The following is a 23898-nucleotide window of genomic DNA, read 5'->3' as shown; positions in this document are numbered from 1 at the left end:
AATTCATTCATCCTTATATGTATTTATATGTACAATGGACTGTTCATTTCTTTGCCTCTGTTTGTCCTGTACACGTCTCTCTGTGTCCCTACTACTCTTAAAGGGAGCCTGTTGATTAGATTAAGCACTGCTGCTACCTAACTGCAGGCGTGTGCATCGTTGTAACATGAATACTAGAGTGTAGACAATACACCACCGGGGGGTCTCTACCCACCATTTGAGGAACCCCGGCAATACAACATACATCCGCAATGGCAAATGAACCAAGGGAGCACGGTGGAACCAAATACAAGTAATTACCAATGAAGAACAGGTGAGTTTGAAAGTAAAGGAACATGAAGCAAAGGTTCTGCAAAACAAAGACATCAAACAAGAAATAGAGGCAATAAAAGAGCACCTGGACAGGAAATCAGGCAAGCAATGGGCAGGAAGAACCCTGTTCCATGATCGTGACAGTACCTCGGTTTTTGTTCCAAATCCATTCTAAAAGGTCAGGATCGTATGAAACCAGACCAATTTTTACCCATAAAAATCATGTAAATCCAATTAATTCCTTTTAGAACCCCAATACCACCTTTTTTAGAGAATATTTTGAGTTGTACATTCAGACAACAGTGTGAAATACATAAAAATTAGGAATTAAATGTGTAAATAACAATTTAGCCTACTCAGTGGCCTTGTGGTTAGGGTGTCCGCCCTGAGATCGGTAGGTCTTGAGTTCAAACCCCAGCTGAGTCATACCAAAGACTATAAAAATGGGACCCATTACCTCCCTGCTAGGCACTCAGCATCAAGGGTTGGAATTGGGGGTTAAATCACCAAAATGATTCCCGAGCGCGGCCACCGCTGCTGCTCACTGCCCCCTCACCTCCCAGTGGGTCGAACAAGAGGATGAGTCAAATGCAGAGGGTAATTTCACCACACCTGGTGTGTGTGTGACAATCAGTGGTACTTTAACTTTTTACTTTTTTAACATTTAACATTACCTTCGTGGCGGTGCGGCGGGAGAAGAAGACGGCAGTGAGGCAGTGATGTCGTTAGCTGTCAGCGTATTTATTGACAGCTTGTAGTGTGCGTGAGGTGTGTGTGTGATCCAAATATATGTAGTGTGACTATGTGTGGTATTTATATGAGAGTGGTTAACAGTGGGTGTTGAGGGTGTTGGGATCGAGGCGGAAGTCCAAAGAGGGCAAAGGCAATTCGGAAGTCGAAAGAGGCGGATGGTCAACGACTGAAGCGAGGCGTCGTGGTCAGTGGGCAGGCGTGAGGTCGAAGTCCAGGGAGGCAAGAGGAATTTCAGAGGGGATCCAGGGAGACAAGACACATTGCTCGACAACAAGGAAGGGCGACAGGAAGCTAGAGAACGACACAACACAGGAGACAATGAACACGACGGGGAGGGAACACAGAGAGAGGAATAGCACTTGTGAGAAGGGTGGAGACGTGTTGGCTTACTGCACTGGTACGAGAAGCTACGTTCTGGCACTGGATCTCAAGACGCACTGGCTTATGAAGGCAGGTTGCTTATCACGGGAAGGTGTGTTGATTGCAGAGTGCATGTAGCCGCAAGGAGGCTCGACATAGCCGAGAGGGAACATCCGCGGAGCGCGCACCAGGATGAGAGACAGTAGGAGTGTGACCCATAACAGGACCCTCCCCCTTATGAGAGACTCCCGGTGAGCTTCGAGGTACTTCAGGGTGAGCCTTGTAAAATTCCTCAATAAGAGAGGGGTCGGCGAAGTTAGAGGCTGGCACCCAGGATCTATCCTCAGGTCCATAGCCTTCCCAGTCCACAAGGTAGACACAGGTCCTCCCCTGTCGCCGGACCCTGAGAATCTCGTTTACAGTCCAGACTCGGTCACCATCCTTGAGGACCCTAGGAGGAGGGTAAGCAGGAGTCGGGGGGGACATGTAACTGCTAGCTACCGGCTTGACCTGAGAGATGTGAAAAACAGGGTGAGTTCTCATGCATTGTGGAAGATCCAAACGTACCGCGGCTGAGTTGGTCTTGAATCTGATGGATTATGGTCCAACGTAACGTGGTGCCAACTTCTGGGAGTGGATCGGGAGGTGGAGGTCCTTGGCCCGTAGCAGCACCTGATAGTCTGGGCCCGGGATGCACCGCCGGTTGGCGTTGCGACGCATCTTCTCTGAAGTCTTTAACAGGGTAGCGCGGGCGGACCTCCACACTCAGTGGCAGCGCCTAAGGTGGGCTCGGGTAAAGGGCACTGCCGCTTTGATCTCCTGAGAGGGAAACAGAGGGGGTTGAAATCCCAGAGAGCATTAGAATGGAGACACACCCCTGGCTGCGCAGGTCATGGTGTTGAAGGAGTATGCCACCCAGGAAACAAATTTACTTCAAGAGTTGGGCTGTTGAACAGCCATACAGCGCAGCATGGTTTCCATCCCCTGGTTGGCCCTCTCCGCTTGGCCATTGCTCTGGGGGTGGTAGTCAGGCTGACCGTGGCCCCAATCCCCTTGCAAAAAGCTTGCCAGAACCGGGAAATGAATTGGGGGCCACGATCAGACACAATGTCCATGGAAATCCCGTGGATTCTAACCACATGCTGTACGAGCAGGTCAGTGGTCTCGGCCGAGGATGGGAGCTTGGGCAAGTGGAAGTGAGCAGCCTTGGAGAATCTGTTGACGATAATGAGGATCATGGTGTTACCCTTAGAGATAGGAAGTGCAGTGATGAAGTCGAGTTTCCGGTAGTTGATGCAGGGTCGTAGGGACCCATCCTTTTTGCTGACAAAGAACAATCCTGCGCCTACCAGGAATTTGGAGGGAGTGATAATGCCAGAAGTGAGTGAGTCCGTGATGTAATCTGACATGGCCTTTTTCTCGGTAATGGATAAGTTGTAGAAACGGCTTGAAGGAAGGACACCGTTGGACACAAGATCGATGGCACAATCATAAGATCTGTAAGGGGGTAGGGATAGTGCTTATGCCTTGCTAATAAGGCTGCAATACCATGGTAGACTGTGGGGACTCTTGATTGGTCCGATAGGGATGACACCAATTTAGGATTCCTCGAGATGGGTGCTGTTGCCTTGAGTCAGTTGGCATGGCAAGCCGTGCTCCAGGCTAGGATTTTCCTTGAAATCCAGAAAATCGGACAGTCTTGTTGGCATTGCCACGAGCGGCAGAGGACTAGCGGAGTGACGGGAGCGTTGAAGATCAACAGACTGATTTGCTCAGTATGGTTGCCTGAAAGGGCTAGAGTGACCACTGCTGTACGGTGGGTGATGGGTCCCAGGGGATGTCCGTCCAAGGCCTGAGCTGGCAAGGATGTGTCCAGGGGCAGAAGTTCAATCCAGACTTAGAGGGCAAATTCACGGTCCATGAAACTTTCATCTGCTTTTGAGTCCAAATATGCCCCCACCTTCACACTCTTGGAGCTCCATGACAGTGTAACGGGGAAGAAAATGCTGGGGTCATTGTCACCCTGGGGAACGGTAGCAGTATAGCAGTATAGGCGTTATAGCTCGGTTGGTAGAGTGGCCGTGCCAGCAACTTGAGGGTTCCAGGTTCGATCCCCGCCTCTGCCATCCTATTCACTGCCTTTTGTCTTTGAGCAAGACACTTTACCCACCTGCTCCCCGTGCCACCCCCACTGGTTTAAATGTAATTTAGATATTGGGTTTCACTATGTAAAGCGCTTTGAGTCACTAGAGAAAAAGTGCTATATAAATATAATTCACTTCACTTCACTTGGTGTGGCTCACTAGTACTCCCCTCCCTAGTGAGCCTGATCTTTTGGTCGTGTAGGATATGTCTGGATCACATGTCCCGCACAACCGCAATAGAGGCAGAGGCGCTGCCGGAACCTCCTTTCACGTTCCTCCGTGGCTAGGCATGTCCTGCCCAGCTACATGGGTTCCTCCGCTTTTGTTGGTGCGGGGAAAAAGCCAAAATTGTCCGCTAAGTAGGCCCCTTCGACCCGACCTCTGGAAGCAGTAGGGGCGTAAGAAGTGGTCCGAGTCTCCCATGCCGGAGGTCTGGCCCTCTCGCGGACTGCTTGTCTCCATTCCGTAGCCCGCTCCTTGAGTCTTTGGTCCATGAGCAGGGCCAGCTTGATGAGTTTGTGGTAGGTGACAGGACGGTTTAGCAGTAGTCCGTCCTTGATTTCGTTGTTGAGACCCCGATGGTATGTGTTCAGCAAGGACTTGTTGTCCCATCCACTGTCGGCTGCAAGGGTGCGGAACTCGAGGGTATAGTCAGCGACAGAGCAAGAGCCTTGCTGGATGGAGTGAAGATTTGAGGCGGCGTCTCCCCCATCGGCGGGGTGGTCAAACACCGCTCGGAACTCCAAGCAAAAAGAGGTGAAGTCCGTGCCAAGACCCTGGTTGCGGTCAACTGCTACCGTGGCCCACTGAAGGCCCCTTCTGGTCAAGAGTGAAAAAATGAATGCTATTTTGGCCCCGCCGGACGTGTAGCGGGAGTGCTTGTGTCGGAAGACACGGCAAAGCTCAAAATTTCCTTCAAATGCCTTGGGGCTAGCAATCTTCGGTTCGCAAGACGGAGAGGACTGCCAGGGGGTAGAAGCGGCGGAGGTGGCTCGTTCGAGGATCGGCAGTGCTCGGGGAGATTGTGTCATGCCTTGTCAACAGGTTGGCAAATGCAGTATCCAGTTTGTTCTCCAGTGAACAAAAACGCTTTTGGTGCTAATGGAGTACAATGTGCATGGCCGTTATGTTGGGTGACGTAGAGGGTCGGGAGGTGAGCGGGGGTCGTGTTATGTCACTGTCGTCTGGTTCTGTCATGGCCAGAACGTACTTTGTCGGTCCAGCGGGAGAAGAAGACGGCAGTAAGTTAGCTGTCAGCGTATTTATTGGCAGCTTGTAGTGTGCGTGAAGTGTGTGTGTAATACAGATATATGTAGTGTGACTATGTGTGGTATTTATATGAGAGTGGTTACCAGTGGGTGTTGAGGGTGCGTGTTGCGATCGAGGCGGAAGTCCAAAGAGGGCAAAGCCGGCTCCGATGTCAAAAGACAGGCGGATGGTCAAGAACTGGAGCGAGGCGTCATGGTCAGTGGGCAGGCGTGAGGTCGAACTCCAGAGAGGCAAGAGGAAGTACAGAGGGGATCCAGGGAGACGACACACAATGCTGGAGTAAGCTGGAGAACGACACGACACGAGAGACAACGATCACGACGGGGAGGGAACACAGAGAGAGAGAAAAGCACATGCGAGAAGGCTGGAGACGTGTTGACTTACTGTACGGGTACAAGAAGCTACGTTCTGACACTGGATCTCAAGACGCGCTGGCTTATGAAGGCAGGTGTGTTGATTGCAGATTGCTTGCAGTCGCGCAAGGGGCAAACACAGCCGAGAGGGAATGCCCTTGGGCGTGGCCTGTGGTGCGCTCAGCAGAGCACGCAGCAGGATGAGAGGCAGCAGGAGTGTGACCCATAACAACCTTTATCTTTATCTGAAACTCTTGTTGGCAAAGACAGTGATGAGTAGAGCGGAAGGAGAGGAGTAGGGCTGGGCGATATTGCCTTTTTTTAATATCGCCATATTTTTAGGCCATATCACGATATACGATATATATTACGATATTTTGCCCTAGCCTTGAATGAACACTTGATGTATATGCAGTGGGAGAGTGGCCGTGCGCAACCCGAGGGTCACTGGTTCAAATCCCACCTAGAACCAACCTCGTCACGTCCGTTGTGTCCTGAGCAAGACACTTCACCCTTGCTCCTGATGGGTGGTGGTTAGCGCCTTGCATGGCAGCTCCCTCCATCTGTGTGTGAATGTGTGTGTGAATGGGTAAATGTGGAAGTAGTGTCAAAGCGCTTTGAGTACCTTGAAGGTAGAAAAGCGCTATACAAGTACAACCCATTTATTCTATGTGTCTACATTAAAACATTCTTCTTCATGCTGCATTAATATATGCTACTTTTAAACTTTCATGCAGAGAGTGAAATCACTACTAAGTCCATTGACCAAAAGTGTATTTATTAAAGTTATTAAGCAGTGGCACAAACATTCATGTCATTTCCAAAACATAAAGTGAAAGATTGTCAGAGACATTTTAAGTGTCAAATAAAAATGAGCTGCATAATAGGAAATCAAATAGTATTCGTTCTTCACTATGTGGTATGTTACTAAGGTTATGAAATTATCTTCATTCTCTAGCGAGTGACTTTTCAAATAATGCTACATATTAGCAGTAATGCTACTTTTTATAACAACGATTTCCCCCCCCACACTTGACAAATTATGGTTGTCTGTTCGACATATTCCCACTTGAAGCCGAACCACCACCAGACGATGGACTCCCTGCTGTTTTTATTGCAAATTAAGTCTTCCTTCATATGTTACCAGATCCGTACCTTCATTCTCTTGTACGGCTACGTTAGCAGCTAACGTAACCCAGTCGGCTACCTCTCTGCCCTGCGGGGGCGGGCACGCTTGTGACATATGACGTGACGTATGTAAGAATGTGCGCCTGCTTGTCCGTGAGGAGAGACAGGAAAGAGTGAGAAGTGCCTGAATGCCCGCAGCTAAAAGCAACTGCGCGAGAACGTATACTCGAATATTACGATATAGTAATTTCCTATATCGCACAGAGACAAACCCGCGATATATTGTGTATATCGTATATATCGATATATCGCCCAGTCCTAGAGAGGAGCTACACAAAAATGAACAGTGCTTCTCCCCTTCTTTGTCAAAGTACTGGCATTTGCATCTCAGATTCCATTCATCCATTTTCTATCGCTTGTCCTTTCGGCAGGGTGCGGGGGGTTCATGGTTGTTTATGTTTGGATGTTAATGTAACGATAACCGAGACAGTGAACAAAAAAAATATTTTTGTTGAAAACCGATTCATAAGTGAAGTGAATAATTTTTATGTATATCTAAAACGCTTTATGTAGTAAAACCAATTATCTACAACTTTAAGCTACATTTAAACAAGTGTGGGTGGCACTGCGAGAAGGTGGGAAAGTGTCTCGCCCAAGGACAACAGCAGTGACTAGGAAGGCAGAATCGGCGGTCGAACCTAGAACCCTGAAGTTGCTGACACGGCCGTTCCACCAATCCAGCGCCGCCGCCCCAAGAAGGGTGTGGCATTATTGGTACCACTCTAAGTGTGTGTGTTTTTTTGTCAATTACAACAACTTGAAAGTCACCCAGCGTCACAAACTGGATTGTGTTTGCCTTTTGAGACTCCACTTCTATTAAAATGTCATCAAAAATTGAGGTGGTTTTGCAGACAGGAAAAGGAAAGGAGAAGGCGGAGGGCGGGGATATTGAATTATTAAATATAAAGGACAAGCATGGCGGGGACGTGACATGGTTTATTTATCTTTCAAGAGCAAAGTCAAACAATGACAGTCGGACACAATCGACGAGTTTTTGTTCCCTCAAACCAGATTTGAACGGTTGACATGTGACCTTTTTGATCATGTTATTGTGGCCCTATAGTGTTTATGCCCTGATTGAAGCTATAACGCCATAATACTAGATGAGTGTGTGAGAGGTGCACACAATAACATGCTCCGTGCATGTGTATGCCGCCTTAAGAGATGCCAAGATCACTTCCAGGGAACTTCTAGCTTCTGCTGAGCAACCTTCTTCTGAAACTTGAGCACCAACATTGACATTATCGTTGATGACATGATCTTACCAGAGAACCAGAAAGGGAACAACCTTTCCACCGTGTGCATCCTCGCCTTGAACTCACGGGGGTGTCGACCTCAGAAAGCCCCTCGTTGTAGTGGTCAGCGTCCCTCAAGCTGCCAGTTGGGATCACATGCCATTCGTTGCGGGGAGGAGGGGATCTGGTGACAGAAGTTTTTGGCTTACAAGATAGTCCATGCTAAAAGGAGATCATGTCGAGGCCTAGTGGGAAGTATGGTGGGGGGAAGGAACTTTTATTTCCCATTGAAGAAGTTAAGTGCTTCTTACTTATTGTGCTTTTATCTGCTCTTGATTGAATATTGTTTATATGATCAAAGAGAGAAATTCCATTAGGGTGTGTTTGATTCTTGATAGGTTGACAATCTTCAACATTCATTTTGTATAGACATCAACAACATCTGGAGCTGCTTCTCAGCAAGCACTTTTATCACACTTAATCTTCTACAGAGGCAAGACGGGAAAAAGATTTCGGGACGAGCAGGGTTGGTTGTCTCACACTTTGTGATTTGCTCTTCATCAACACATCTTTCAAACTGCATTCTTACTTTAAATTGAAGCTTAAAAGGGAACTGCACTTTTTTGGGGGAATTCTGCCTATCGTTCCCAATCATGAGGGAATTGTTTTTTTTTTTAATGCATTCTAAATATTAAATAAACATAAATAAAAGTCTTCTTACAGCGGAGCCAATGGAAGCTTCTTTGTTTTGCCTATAAAATAAGAAAAATAACCATTCAAAAGGCGCCAACAATACTCCATTTACATTTCATGACTTGAATATTAACCAAGTATCAGTGATATTGTTGTTAAAAGCGCTAACGCAGATGGACTATATATTGCGGCGTCGTGATCTCTTACGTGTGTACCTATGTTTACGTCATCGAGTGGTCTGTTGCTTCCTTGTTCCTTGGAAGTTTATTATAGATAGTACACCATGCCTCTCACCTGGACAGATGAAGTCTGAGTAGGTATTCCGACAAGTCGGTGCACTTTGACAGCCATTTAGGACCCGCAAATGGCCAGAAAATCACGAAAAGATGCTTAGTCTTTTATGTATTTTTGGCTCCTGAAGATGAATCTGTCAGTCATTTCCCATAATATTGATTAGTTTTTCAGTTATGGGTAGATAACCAACTGTACTTGGAACTTTACTTTCTATCGCCAGGCTCGATATGTCGCCTCCTCTCGGTGTGACGTCATCTACAGAACTGGAGCCTATTACATAAATGAATGTAAAACTAATATTTTGATCACTTAATTGCATGTTTTTGTCCCCCTGGCCCATGATTACTTTAAAATGGATATGGTTAACGAAGAGCAAAAAATAAATATAACAGAATCGACATTACCAGACTTCCCTGCTCTCCCATCTTTTCTTCCCTAGACACTATAGCTGATGTTTCCTTATGCTCTTTCAGTATTCCTTGAAGCATCAGTAGAAGATGACGCAAAATTAAATACTCTATCAGATTGTCTTCTTTTTATCTCGGGTCTGTTCTTTTTCTAAGTTTTTCCGTAGGTTCTGACTCAGTTTTTCTCCCTTTAAAGGGGAACATTATCACAATTTCAAAAGGGTTAAAATCAGTTCCCAGTGGCTTGTTGTATATTTTGAAATTTTTTTCAAAATTTTACCGGTCTTGGAATATCCCTAAATAAAGCTTTAAAGTGCCTTATTTTCACCACTATCCATTTTCCTGTGATGTCATACAGTGCTGCCAATGTAAACAAACAATGGGAATACCACAGCAATATATAGTGACATTAGCTCGGATTCAGACTCGGATTTCAGCGGTTTAAGCGATTCAACAGATTACGCATGTATTGAAACAGATGGTTGGAGTATGAAAGTATTGAAGAAGAAACTGAAGCTATTGAGCGAATAGCTATTGACGCTATTCATAGCCATAGTATGGCCGAATAGCTGCGTTAGCATCACCGGTAAAATGTGCGGACCAAACGATCAGGACTTTCGCATCTTGTGACACTGGAGCAACTTAAATCTGTCGATTGGTAAGTGGTTTTTTTTCGCATTTAATGTGGGTGGAAGGAAACGTAATATAGTTGCAAATGCATCTGCAGGTTATCCATACTTTTCTGTGCAGTGTCTGCTTTAGCACCACCGGTAAATAGCATGTTAGCATTGATTAGCGTAGCATGTTAGCATCGATTAGCTAGGAGTCAACATCAACAAAACTCACCTTTCTGATTTTGTTGACTATCGTTGCAAATGCATCTGCAGGTTATCCATACATCTCTGTGCCATGTCTGCTTTAGCACCGCCGGTAAATAGCATGTTAGCGTCAATTAGCGTAGCATGTTAGCATCGATTAGCTGGCAGTCACGCCGCAACCAAATATGTCTGATTAGCACATAAGTCAACATCAACAAAACTCACCTTTGTGATTTCGTTGACTTTATCGTTGCAAATGCATCTGCAGGTTATCCATACATCTCTGTGTCATGTCTGTCATCGCCAGTAAAATGTGGAGACACTCTGGCACATTCAAAGGGGGTCTGGCGGCAGACAGTTTCGCATCTTCGGGCCAGTGGTGCAACTTCAATCCCTCCCTGTTAGTATTGTTACACCCTCCGAAAACACACCGACGAAGCATGATGTCTCTAAAGTTCCAAAAAATAGTCGAAAAAATGGAAAATAACAGAGCTGAGACCCAATGTTTACAATGAGTTGAAAATGAAAATGGCGGCTGTATTACCTCGGCGACGTCACATTCTGACGTCATCGCCTCCAAAACGATAAACAGAAAGGCGTTTAATTCGCCAAAATTCACCCATTTAGAGTTCGGAAATCGGTTAAAAAAATATATGGTCTTTTTTCTGCACCATCAAGGTATATATTGACGCTTACATAGGTCTGGTGATAATGTTCCCCTTTAAAGGTGCTTCTGATTTTCGGGATCACATTTGGCCTGAGCCTTAATTTTTCTACATCGAAACAATGATAAAAACCCTTCTTCTTCTGACTAAGATGTACAGTTTATTTGTCGCAATGAAGGTGGTGATTTTTAATTTAGGGGAGTAGCTCCACACCGTGTAAGCACATACGCAGTTAGCTGCTAGCTGCTTGCGTCAGCTGGGGTCCAAAAATAAATACGGCTCAGCTTTTGTGATCGGCATTGAAAGGCATTCGGTCAAAACTGATCCATGGTCGATTGATCGACGCACCCCTAACATGACTATATGTGTACAGCGCAGGCATGGGAAAATTACGGCCCAGGGGCCATACAGTAAGCGGCCCGTTAAGCTTTTCAAACTTTTACCATAGAAACTTGAGCCGCCAATGTGCAGTGCATTTTTCAAATTACAGTAAGCCTTGAACCATAGAGAGTCTTCCAATGGTTGGAATCTGCGCTTTTAGTGATATACGGGTTATTACAGTAATCTACGTCAGAGCACCTCCAAGCAGACGAGGCAAGAAGCACAGTGGGCGAGGTGTGTTTACAGCAGCCAGCTTGAGACGTGAGTGTCAGGGAGGGACACGGAAGCAGATTTCTATATATTAACATGGATTATTATTATATCGATCATTGGGTGTTTTTTTGTCCTTTGCGCTCATGTTTTGCCGTGTTTGTTGCATCTTTGTTGCATTTTACTTCATTGTAAAAGTTTGATCTTGAGATGGTTGTCTGGGAAGTAAAGAGGAGAGAAATTAATATGTTCTTTATATTCAGTGTTTATCATTCATAGTTAATATTACAAATCCCACGTTATATATGTTCATGTACATTATTCTATTCAGCCAAAAGGCTTCCATTATGTTTTTTGAGGTGATGTGTAATATTTTTAGCATTCTGTCAGTCATATTGTGAGTGTTGTATTGTTTAGCTTTCACTAACGTTGAACAACCTTCACATATTTAAAGTGTTCCTTAACATTGTAAACCAAGCACACATACAGCAGGATGCTACACACTTTTTATAACTAAAATATTGTGTCAAAAAACATAATACACAGACAAACTCACAATGTCATTTTAAAACTCAGAAATTAAAAAAATAAAACGGGTGAATATTGTCACACAATCATCAGTCAGTCAATCCTCCGTTGCACAGAAATATGCTGCACATATATATACATTATGTTGCTACTCGTCCGACGTTTCTTAAAAATAATTTAAAAAAAATATGTAAAGCCCTGTCCAGCTGTTAACTGACGTATACTGTTCATGTTTAAATAACTACAAAGCTCCAAATATCAGTTATCCGCCGCCTCCACTGAAAATAATCGGTAGTAGCCCTGAAAAAAACATATTGGTTGCTATCTAATGTATAGGTGTGTGTATATATATATACACACACACACCGTCTTTTTCGGAGTATAAGTCGCTCCTGCCGAAAATGCATAATAAAGAAGGAAAAAAACATATATACGTCGCACTGGAGTATAAGTCGCATTTTGGGGGGGAAATTTATTTGATAAAACCCAACACCAAGAATAGACATTTGAAAGGCAATTTAAAATAAATAAAGAATAGTGAACAACAGGCTGAATAAGTGTACGTTATATGACGCATAAATAACCAACTGAGAAGGTGCCTGGTATGTTAACGTAACATATTATGGTTACAGTCATTGAAATAACTATAACGAATAGAACATGCTATATGTTTACCAAACAATCTGTCACTCCTAATAGTTAAATCAGATGAAATCTTATACGTCCAGTCTCTGACTTGAATGAGCTAAATGATATTATTTGATGTGTTAATCATTTCACACATAAGTCGCTCCTGAGTATAAGTCACAGCCCCGGCCAAACTATGAGAAAAACTGTGACTTATAGTCCTAAAAATACGGTATATATAATAAGACGCGCACATGTGCGTTTTTACGAACCAATGGGGTTTACGAGTCAAAGTCAATGCCCATGCCTATGTGACAACCAACTTCAAAGACATTTTGACAACCAACCCCAAATTTATTTTTATTGCTAGAATCCGTAAATTTTCATGCCAATAAATTGAGAGACAGTTTGCTTTGGCAATGATATAACGAGTGTTATATCATTGCCCCCCCCCCCCCCACACACACACACACAGTTTAGAGCAGTCTATGTACAGCCTGCATGGCAGTGAGGCTTTGTTATCAATACATATTGGCCATTATTGTCCAAATAGCTGGCAACATAACATGTGTGTCTTGCCTGCAGTTAAGCATGGTGGTGGTAGAGCGCACGAGTGTTGCTAGCACTGGAGAGCTGGGGTTCAAATCCAACATGCACAATGGAGGAAGGAAGGAAGAGCGCTAGGTTTCTAACATTCACCATCTCCACCGAGGTGTGCTCACTTGTGTTACCAGCTATTTAGACAATAATGACTGTTTGTGGATTATAAATGTATATTGCTGTATAATCTGTACACGGACTACTCTAAAGTACTCTTTTGATATTGTCCCTTGGGAAGCTATAATAACATTCTGAAATGTGAGGGGGAATAGATTTCTCGGAGCTACTGTACCATAATCTTAAGGGGGCACACCTGTGCTGACTGGCTAACAGCTTAGCGCCCCCCAGTGGCCAAGGGGTAAATGTTAGTGACCTTTCAGGTCCCCCAAAAAGAAGAATATTTTAATATCCTGTATGACCAGATATTACAGAGTGTCAAAAACATTCTTGATAAGAAGCGATTGGTTATCCACAGGAAGAAGCGATTGGTTATCCGCAGGAGGCAAAACGGGAGACTGTGTGGCCACACACACACACACACACACACACACACACACACACACTATGACCCCCAATGTGTCACCCGTAGGAGACATTTTCATGTCAGCACTTTCTCTGGGCCACACACAAAGTGCGCTCGGCAAGGAATGAAGGAACAGCTGATCCTGCCTGCAGGTGGCACAGGTGGACTTTTATGGGGCCATGTCCACACAGGGACACACATGTGCTAGTCGGGACAATCGGGGGCTCATGACAACACACACATCCAGTTAGCGACTGTCTCCCCTGCTAGGATACCGCAAAGACTTCACTCCCAGACGTCCATCTGGGCTTCACGTCCCCTCAGGTTTTATCACACAGACTTACACAACACACACACACACAATCCATTAGACTAAACTGTGCCAAGTCCCCAGAGTTAATGTTTAGACGGCGAGATATACGCAGGCTGGGCTGAAGGTCAGTCTACACGTCCTCTTTGATCGGCCTGTGTGTCCATGTGTACTGTAGTGTATCCTCAATGTTGTGTGCCCCTTTCCAACAAAAATAGTGTATTGACGTCTGCAAAAACACAAAATGATAAAAGGTTTTGGCGTAGCAAGATAGTGAACATGATGGAGACAAATTTGACATTATGTTGTGCAGACCCACTGGAGACAGCAAATGATGTCCACAAAACAAAAATCAAGTGCTACTGCAGCGGTACCTCATTTTTCGTACACCCCATTTTTCATGTCATTCGGATTTGGCCGGAAATGTTCGCCGCATGTTTGCTCAACTTCTCATTTAGTTGGTTAGTCCTGTGTTTTCCAAACTTTTTTGAGCCAAGGCGCATTTTTTTCATTGAAAAAATCCAGAGGCACACCACCAGCAGAAATCATTGACAAATGAAACTCAGTAGACAATGAAAAGTTGTTGACGCAATTGTTGGATATGAATTTAAACCATAACCAAGCATGCATCACTCATAACCAAGCATGCATCACTATAGCTCTTGTCTCAAAGTAGGTGTCTTGTCACGACCTGTCACATCACGCCGTGACTTATTTGGAGGTTTTTGGTTGTGCTCCCGTGCATAGTGTTTTAGTTATTGTTTTGCACTGCTATTTTGGTGGCTGTTTATTCGTATTTTCCTGTTGCAGTTTCATGTCTTCCTTTGAGCGCTATTCCCCACACCTGCTTAGTTTTAGCAATCAAGAATATTTAAGTTGTTGCTATCTTTTTTTGTGTGGACATTGTTGATTGTCATGTCATGTACAGACTTACTTTGTGGGCGCCATGTCTGCTCCACACGCTGTAAGTCTTTGCTGTCGTCCAGCATTTTGTACCGTATTTTTCGGACTATAGGTCGCAGTTTTTTTCATAGTCTGGCCGGGGGTACGACTTATACTCAGGAGCGGCTTATGTGTGAAATTATTAACACATTACTGTAAAATATCAAATAATATTATTTAGCTCATTCACGTAAGAGACTAGACGTATAAGATTTCATCAGATTTAGCAATTAGGATTGACAGATTGTTTGGTAAACGTATAGCATGTTCTATATGTTATAGTTATTTGAATGACTCTTACCATGATATGTTACGTTAACATACCTTTCAAATGTCTATTCTTGGTGTTGGGTTTTATCAAAAAAAAATCCCCAAAAAATGCGATTTATATTCCATCATCCATCCATTTTCTGCCGCTTATTCCCTTTCGGGGTCGCGGGGGACGCTGGCGCCTATCTCAGCTACAATCGGGCGGAAGGCAGGGTACACCCTGGACAAGTCGCCACCTCATCGCAGGGCCAACACAGATAGACAGACAACATTCACACTCACATTCACACACTAGGGCCAATTTAGTGTTGCCAATCAACCTATCCCCAGGTGCATGTCTTTAGGAAGTGGGAGGAAGCCGGAGTACCCGGAGGGAACCCTCGCATTCACGGGGAGAACATGCAAACTCCACACAGAAAGATCCCGAGCCTGGATTTGAACCCAGGACTGCAGGAACTTCGTATTGTGAGGCAGACACACTAACCCCTCTGCCACCGTGCTCCAGTGCGACTTATTATATTTTGTTTTCCTTCTTTATTATGCATTTTCAGCCGGTGCGACTTATACTCCGAAAAATACGGAATTTGTTTACTTTGTCACCAGTTCAGTTTTAGTTTTGTTCTGCATAGCTTTCCCCAAGCGTTAATGCCTTTTCTTATGGGCAATCACCTTTTGTTAACTTTTAGTTTAAGCATTACGTACCTTTAATCATGACAAACAATCGCCGTATCACACAACGTGTTTCCGACATCTACAAAGCAATTAGCTACCAGCTTCCACCTACTGAAATCGAGGAGAGTTACATAGTTACTCTGCCTAGCTCTAGACAGCACAGACACTCAACAACGACACATTATTTGCAGATTATAATTACTGGTTTGCAAAAAATATTTTTAGCCCAAATAGGTGAAACTACATAATCTCCCACGGCACACCAGACTGTATGTCACGGCACACTAGTGTGCCCCGGCACAGTGGTTTAAAAACACTGGGTTAGTCCGTTCGCCCACCATTACACAAAATCAAGTATGAATAGAACAAGCAAAAAAACGCCAAAGTCTCGAATCGGGCCAAAAACCTAGCTGTGGCTGTAGGCAACCTCCTGATATATTTTTTTCTCTGCATTTATCAACAACACCCAGAAACGCCGCTGGCTTCGCTGGGTCCGAGCTCATATAAGATGGACTGATGCAAAGTGGAAAAGTTTTCTGTGGTCTGACGAGTCCACATTTCAAATTGTTTTTGGAAATTTTGGACGCTATGTCCACCAGACCAAAGAGGAAAATAACCACCCCGCAAAGTTCAAAAGCCAGCATCTGTGACAGTATGGGGGTGCATTAGTGCCCAAGGCATGGGTAACTTACACATCTGTGAAGGCACCATTAATGCTGAAAGGTGCATACAGGCTTTAGAGCAACATAAGGTAAACATGCCTCTGTGCCAACTTTTTTGCAACGTGTTGCTGCCATTAAATTAGCTCTATGATTATTTGCAAAAAAAATTAAGTTTCTCAATTCGAACATTAAATATCTTGTCTTTGCAGTCTATTCAAATGAATACAAGTTAAAAAGGATTTAAAAATCATTGTATTCTGTTTTTATTTACGATTTACACAATGTGCCAACTTCACTGGTTTTGGGTTTTGTATATCCATCCATTTTCTACCGCTTATTCCCTTTTGGGGTCGCGGGGTGCGCTGGCGCCTATCTCAGCTACAATCAGGCGGAAGGCGGGGTACATATTGTAGCCCAATATTTTCCCTAAAGATATAGGGGCTGATATATATATTCATAAATATGAATATATTTATTGAATATTGCTTCAACAAAATATGAATGTAAGTTCATAAACTGTGAAAAAAAATGCAACAATGCAATATTCAGTGTTGACAGCTAGATTTTTTGTGGACATGTTCCATAAATATTGATGTTAACGATTTCTTTTTTAGAATTAAGTTCAGGAATCCAGATGGATCTCTATTACAATCCCCACAGAGGGCACTTTAAGTTGATGATTATTTCTATGTGTAGAAATCTTTAATTTATAATTGAATCACTTGTTTATTTTTCAACAAGTTTTTTTAGTTATTTGTATATCTTTTTTTCCCAAATAGTTCAAGAAAAAACACTACATATGAGCAATATTTTGCACTGTTATACAATTTAATAAATCAGAAACTGATGACATAGTGCTGTATTTTACTTCTTTATCTCTATTTTTTTCAACCAATAATGCTTTGCTCGGATTAGGGGGTACTTGAATTAAAAAAAATTTCACAGGGGGTACATCACCGAAAAAAGGTTGAGAACCACTGTCTTAAGGGAACAGAACAAGGAGCACAATTCATTTAGCGCGTCTGCAAAACCCAATAAACACCCGCAATACTGAGAGGAGAAGATTCAAATATAATCATTCAGCACGTGCGTTATGATTAATCAATGCTGTTCACTGATCTGTGGGCGCAATTTTGCGTCGTTATTTAGTACGTCTGAGAAGTATGTGCAAACTGACATATTTACGCACAAGGCTGTGGGAATGATGTGATCGTGTTGCAAAGCCAGACAACGGACAAATAATCCTCCGTCTGCGTGTGAGTCGACATATTCAGACAGTCAGAAATAAAAAACTATCAGACATGTCTATTCAACAATACCACTTTTTAGTTTTGTCGCTGCTGGATGACTTAAGGCGGTGGTCCCTAACCACCGGGCCGCAGAAGAATTTTTTATTAATTTTTAAAAAAATGTAATTTAAAATCATTATTATTATTTTTTTTATTAAATCAACATAAAAAACACAATATTCACTTACAATTAGTGCACCAACCCAAAAAACCTCCCTTTTTCATGACAAAAACCTCAATTTTTCATGAAAAATAAAAAAATTAAATAAAAATAAGTATTCCAACCTCACCCCCACCGGGCCGCGGGACAAATTATCAAGCGCTGACAGGTCCGCAGCTACAAAAAGGTTGGGGACCACTGACTTAAGGGACTGATTAAAACAACTCAAATGATGCGTTACTGCCATTCTTTTTTTTGTATTCAGGAAATGTTCTATTATAATATATCTACTATATGAAAAGTCATTTTTCAAAAAGCATTTTTGCATGTTTGGATCATTCCAAACGCACAATTGCGCTGCAGTTGTGAGGGTTTTTCGCCTCCCAGCATGTCAGCGCGCTAAAAATAGTTTCTTCTGTCTATAAATTATGAGAAAAGGTTTTTCCCGATTACAGATGTTTAACATGAATGTGGAAGACACATAATGCCAGTCGTACACGCAAAAGCCTCATTTAAATAAGGCGATCTGCACCAATTTTTTATTGTACAAAAAGTCTTAGTAGATTACATGCATCACGCTCACTAGTATACGTCATTTTACAGATTGCACACGCTGTCCAGCATGTGATATTTGGATCTTAGTAGATAAACTTTCATGATCTGCATCGGGTTGTCCTGTTTCTTGCCCTGGCCCTCCAATCATCTCTCTCCTTCCTCTTGTGCTTGTCCAAGTGTATTCAGTTGTCCAAATACTCTGCGTATTTAGTTCTCAGTTTGCTGTCTTGACTTTAACTGATGGTCAAATGTCCTTTGTGGCTTGTTGGATAATTTGTTATGGAACCTTTGGAGCAGCATTTTAGTGTTCCTCACACCTGTCTTCCCTGCATTTGGGTCCACCTCACCTTGCCAACACATCCACAACCAAGACGAAACAGCGCATACCTTTGGAGTTGGCAGAGTTGTTTAGAAGCGACATCAAGGAAGAAGATTTAATCGGATTTATCGATTAGGAGTGACAGATTGTTTGGTAAACGTATAGCATGTTCTATATGTTATAGTTATTTGAATGACTCTTACCATAATAAGTTACGTTAACATACCAGGCACATTCTCAGTTGGTTATTTATGCGTCATATAACGTACACTTATTCAGCCTGTTGTTCACTATTCTTTATTTATTTTAAATTGCCTTTCAAATGTCTATTCTTGGTGTTGGATTTTATCAAATAAATATCCCCCAAAAATGCGAGTTAAACTCCAGTGCGACGTATATATGTTTTCTTCCTTCTTTATTATGCATTTTCGGCCGGTGCGACGTATACTCCGGAGCGATTTATAATCCGAAAAATACAGTATGTTTTTACCTTTGGATATTATCTGGTATATGGAACATATTGGATTGAACTGAATTGGGGGTGGCATGGCGCAGTTGGGAGAGTGCCTGTGCAACCTGAGGGTTCCTGGTTTAATCCCCACCTTCTACCAACCTTGTCACATCTGTTGTGTCTTTGAGCAAGACACTTCACCCTTGCTCCTGATGGGTTGTGGTTAGGGCCTTGCGTAACAGCTCCCGCCATCAGTGTGGAAATAGTGTCAAAGCGCTTTGAGTACCTTGAAGTAGGGCTGGACGATATGACCCTTTTTTAATATGGCGATATTTTTAGGCCATATCGCAATATACGATATACATCTCGGTAGTTTGCCTTCGCCTTGAATGAACACTTGATGCATATAATCCCAGCAGTATGATGATTCTATGTGTCTACATTAAAACATTCTTGTTCATACAACATTAATACATGCTCATTTTAAAATTTCATGCAGAGAAGGAAATCCCAATTAAGTACATATACCAAAACTGTATTTATTAAAGTTATTAGCAGGTGACTTTTCAAATGATGCTACATTTTAGCAGTGATGCTACTTTTGGTAGCAACGCTTGTGCCCCACACTTGACAAATTAAAGTTGTCTATTCGACATATTCTCGCTTGAAGCTAAACCACCGCCAGACGATGGACCCCGTGCTGTTTTTCTTGGGAATTAATTCTTCCTTCATTTGTTACCATATTCGCACCTTCTTTCTCTCGTATTACCTCTCAAGGGCGTATACGTATGTGACGTATGACGTGACAGTATGTGATGTGTGTAAGTGTGTGCGCTTGCTGTCTGTGAGGAGACACAAGAAGGAGTGGGAAGAGCCTGTAATGTAATGCCCGCAGCTAAATACAACTGCGTGAGAACGTATACTCGAATATTACGATATAGTCATTTTCTATATCGCACAGAAACAAACCCGCGATATATCGTGTATATCGATATATCGCCCAGCACTACCTTGAAGATCGAAAAGCGCTTTACAAGTATAACCCATTTACCGTTTACTATTTAATTGAAGTTGTCAAGGTCGTCTTCTTGTTTATTGTTCAAACGTGAATATCCATCCATCCATCCATAGTGAATACAAATCTTTACATAACTTGTAAAATATGAATTATACTTTATTTATTAATACCTAATTTTAAAGGTATTTTAACTGCATTTTTGTTGGCCGTCTCTTATATGCACACACTCAAGCCAACATAGCCTCGAGTAATAGGCTAAACTGTTATGATACGGAGCCGGGATCAAATTACGTACAGGTTTTGAGTCTTTTTTTGTATTATGTTCTGCTAGTGTTTGCCTTGGTTCCTGATTGCACTTCCTTGTTTGTTCTGTCACCATAGTTACTTATTAGTTTCGCCTGGCACTTGTTTCCGGACGCACACCTGTTTTTGTAATTACTGTCCTGATTTAAGCCTGCCTCCTTCGTTCATTCGACCTTGCTTCTTAGTTTGTGTTTCACAACAGGGACAACTCCGATTCCTGATCTGTACTTGCTAGGTTCCGCGCTAAGCCTTTGCTCTTCTAGCTCCCATGCTAGTAGTTTTGTTTTGCCTTTTGTGCCTCGTGCAAGTTTTTTTGTTCATAGTCTGTTTTTATTTTAAATAAATCAGTATTTCTTACCTTAACGCTGTGTTCAAGCCCAACTGCATCCACGAGAGAACGAACCCGCATCACGATGCCACGCAATGGTCACACTAAACGCTCGTTTGTCGCTGTTAATTTGGTTTTGGGCTTGGCCATAGCAAATTAATTTCTGCAATATAGGCATTATTAATCATTAATTAAAAATGTTCATAAGTAGAGCAAAAGAAATATGTTTATGATTTTCTAAATATGTTTGTAAAATTAATGAAGCCTTCTAGGCCAGTGTTTTTCAACCACTGTGCCGCGGGACACTAGTGTACCGTGACATATTGTCTGGTGTGCCTTGGGAGATTATGTAATTTCACCTAATTGGGTTTAAAAAAAGTATGCAAACCAGTAATTAGAATCCGCAAATGTGCCATTGTTGAGCGTCTGTGCTGGCTAGAGCTCATATAACCGTGTAATACTCTTCCATATCAGTAGGTGGCAGCTGGTGGCTAATTTCTTTGTAGATGTTGGGAACATTGTTTGCCGTGATCTCAATATGCAGACGACAGTGGGATGCAGTGTGCAGGTAAAAAGGTATCTAATGCTTAAACCAAAAATAATTAAAAGGCACTGAAGCTTATGGATTGAAAATGAAACTAAAACTGAACTGGGTGCAAAGTAAACAAAAACAGAATGCTGGACGACAGCAAAGACTTACAGCATGTGGAACAGCAGACGGCGTCCACAAAGTACATCGGTACATGACATGACAATCAACAACAAAATAGGAGCGCAAGATAACAACTAAAACACTACATACGGGAAAACACCAACAAACTCAAAATAAGTCACGGCATGATTTGACAGGTCGTGACAGTACACCTACATTGAGACAAGAGCTATAGTGATGCATGGTTGGGTATGGTTTGAATTCATATCCAACAATTGCGAGAACAACTTTTTTATTGTCAATATCAGCTGCTGAGTTAAATTTTTTTATGTTCTCTGCTGGTGGTGTGCCTCTGGATTTTTTTTTATTGAAAAAATGTGCCTTGGCTCACAAAAGGTCGAAAAACACTGCTCTAGGCATGAAGTCACCTTTATAAGCTCCAGCATGTTACAATTGTAATAATAAAGACTAAAATGGGGCCACAGAACAAATGTTTCCCTGGCTATTATTGCTGACCAAGCAGTATGCTGCTTAGCGTTGTTACATCATTGGTTTTGTCGCTGCTGTGTTGTGCCTTTAACTTGTAGAGGGTATTAAGTTCATTTAAAGGGGACATGTTGCCTGCTTGTCTGATGGTTTTGGGGTTTGATGGCATCGTTTTACACAGCTGACTTTAATAAATGTCCCACTTAAGCCGGATTAATCTAAGTGATGACAGACGAGCAGAAGACAGATTGACAGACAGAAACAGAGAGATGCAGGATGCGAAGACACAATCAAATCTTGCTTGCAGATATTGGCAGACTTCATCAAAGGTTGCGGGAGGCATTGTTGACCGATCAAGGTTCTATTTTTATTGGCCGCCCTCGGTCACATGACGGCTTCTTGCCAACTCGGCGCCTCGGTGGACTTTCCACAGCGAGGGTCTCCAGCAGGCGTCATGTTACCACACAAAAAGGGCTGGAAACCTGTCAAAAACGTCTGCCAAAGACGTCCACCTGCTCCCGCCAAACGCTTTCAGCCACTCTCCGCGAGGCTCAGTCAGGCCAAATCCCGCTGCTGTGTTGTTGGCTGTCCGTGAAATGGTTTTGTGTCTCTGCCCAGAAAGTACATGAGCAAGAATGACCACACACCCACTCCCAGAACACACATACAGTACGTTGTTAACAAAAAAAGACGTAACCGATGCATGTCAGGGTTTTACGACTGAGGAGGTTTGCTTCACTTCCGTGGATGATCACACATTTCCAATGTAAAGAGTCCCACTGTTAGTTACTACATTAGTCACTTTAACACCTGTTGGAACTACTTATCCTGGAGTTTCTCTTCTTTTGTTCCACTTTCCAAATCATGGAAATTAAACTACTGAAATAATTTTGCAGCTGCAAGCCAGCACTTCAAGTGTGTTTGACTAATCTGCCTTCTTCGGGAATAAGTCAAGAACATTTCTTTACATTATTTAAAAAATGTTTTCTCAAAAGTACAATATTTTTCTTTTTAAAGGCCAGAAGTATACGTTTACACTTTTTACTGTAAATTGTACAAAGTGATACAAACTTGAAACTGGTACCATTTCAACGGTAGCCTCAGGGTACCTGCTGCTGTAAAAATGTGTTTACATATCTAACATTAGTAGGAGTGCTGAAATTCGATTCACATCCGAATCGTGATTCTTTTTATTTCGACTCTAAACCGATTCATAATTTTCAGAAATCGATCAAAATAAATAAATGAATTAAATTAAATTAAAATATTTAATAGTGTAATCAAAATTACAATTTAAAATACAAAAAAGAAATATTAAAAAAATCAAAAGTATAAATATACATACATACATATATATATATATATATATTGTTGTTGATTGTTTATTTATATACATATGTATGTATATATATGTATGTATGTATGTACATATATACATATATATATATATATATATATATATATATATATATATATATATATATATATATATATATATATATATATATATATATACTGTATGTGTGTATATATCAGTGACGTGCGAGGCACCCAACGAGCGTCTGAGGGCCCCCGGGTTGGCGCGGTAGAAGTCCTCCAGAAGAGAGGGGTCAGCAAGGTAGGACGCCGGCACCCATGATCTGTCCTCCGGTCCGTATCCCTCCCAGTCGACCAGGTATACCAAGCCCCTACCCTGTTGACGGACCCTGAGGATCTTCCTTACCGTCCAAACCGGGTCATCGTCATCCACGAACCTGGGGGGGGTAGGAGTAGACAGAATGCTCTCCACCACCGGCATTTGAGACACATGGACCACAGGATGTCGCTTGATCGAGGGTAGGAGAGCCAATTTAACAGAAACTGGGTTGATTACCGAGTAAAATTACCTTCTGTCCAGGCTGGTAGGAAGGAGCTGGGATGCAGTGTTTGTTTGCGCTTCGACACATCCTCTCTGATGCCTTCACCAGGGCCCTACGAGCTGCTCTCTACACCCTCTGACACCTTTTGATGTGGGCCCTGGTAGAAGGTAACCCGATCTCGAGTTCCTATTGGGGAAACATATGGAGTTGATAGCCCAAAGAACACTCAAAAGGGGACATACCGGTGGCAGAGCTCTTCATC

The 23898-nt window shown here is 42.8% G+C and overlaps 1 long non-coding RNA gene across 2 annotated transcripts in view; it reads left to right on the top strand.

Annotated features, from left to right (window-relative positions):
- Window positions 1–23898, top strand: part of LOC133553021 (uncharacterized) — a 64290-nt gene that overhangs the window by 4843 nt on the left and 35549 nt on the right. The window lies entirely within an intron of this gene.

This window comes from Nerophis ophidion, linkage group LG05, assembly GCF_033978795.1.
Source record: "Nerophis ophidion isolate RoL-2023_Sa linkage group LG05, RoL_Noph_v1.0, whole genome shotgun sequence".
NCBI classification, from domain to species: Eukaryota; Metazoa; Chordata; class Actinopteri; order Syngnathiformes; family Syngnathidae; genus Nerophis; species Nerophis ophidion.
Note: the sequence above shows the minus strand (reverse complement) of the source record. Positions and strands in the feature narration are given on the sequence as shown.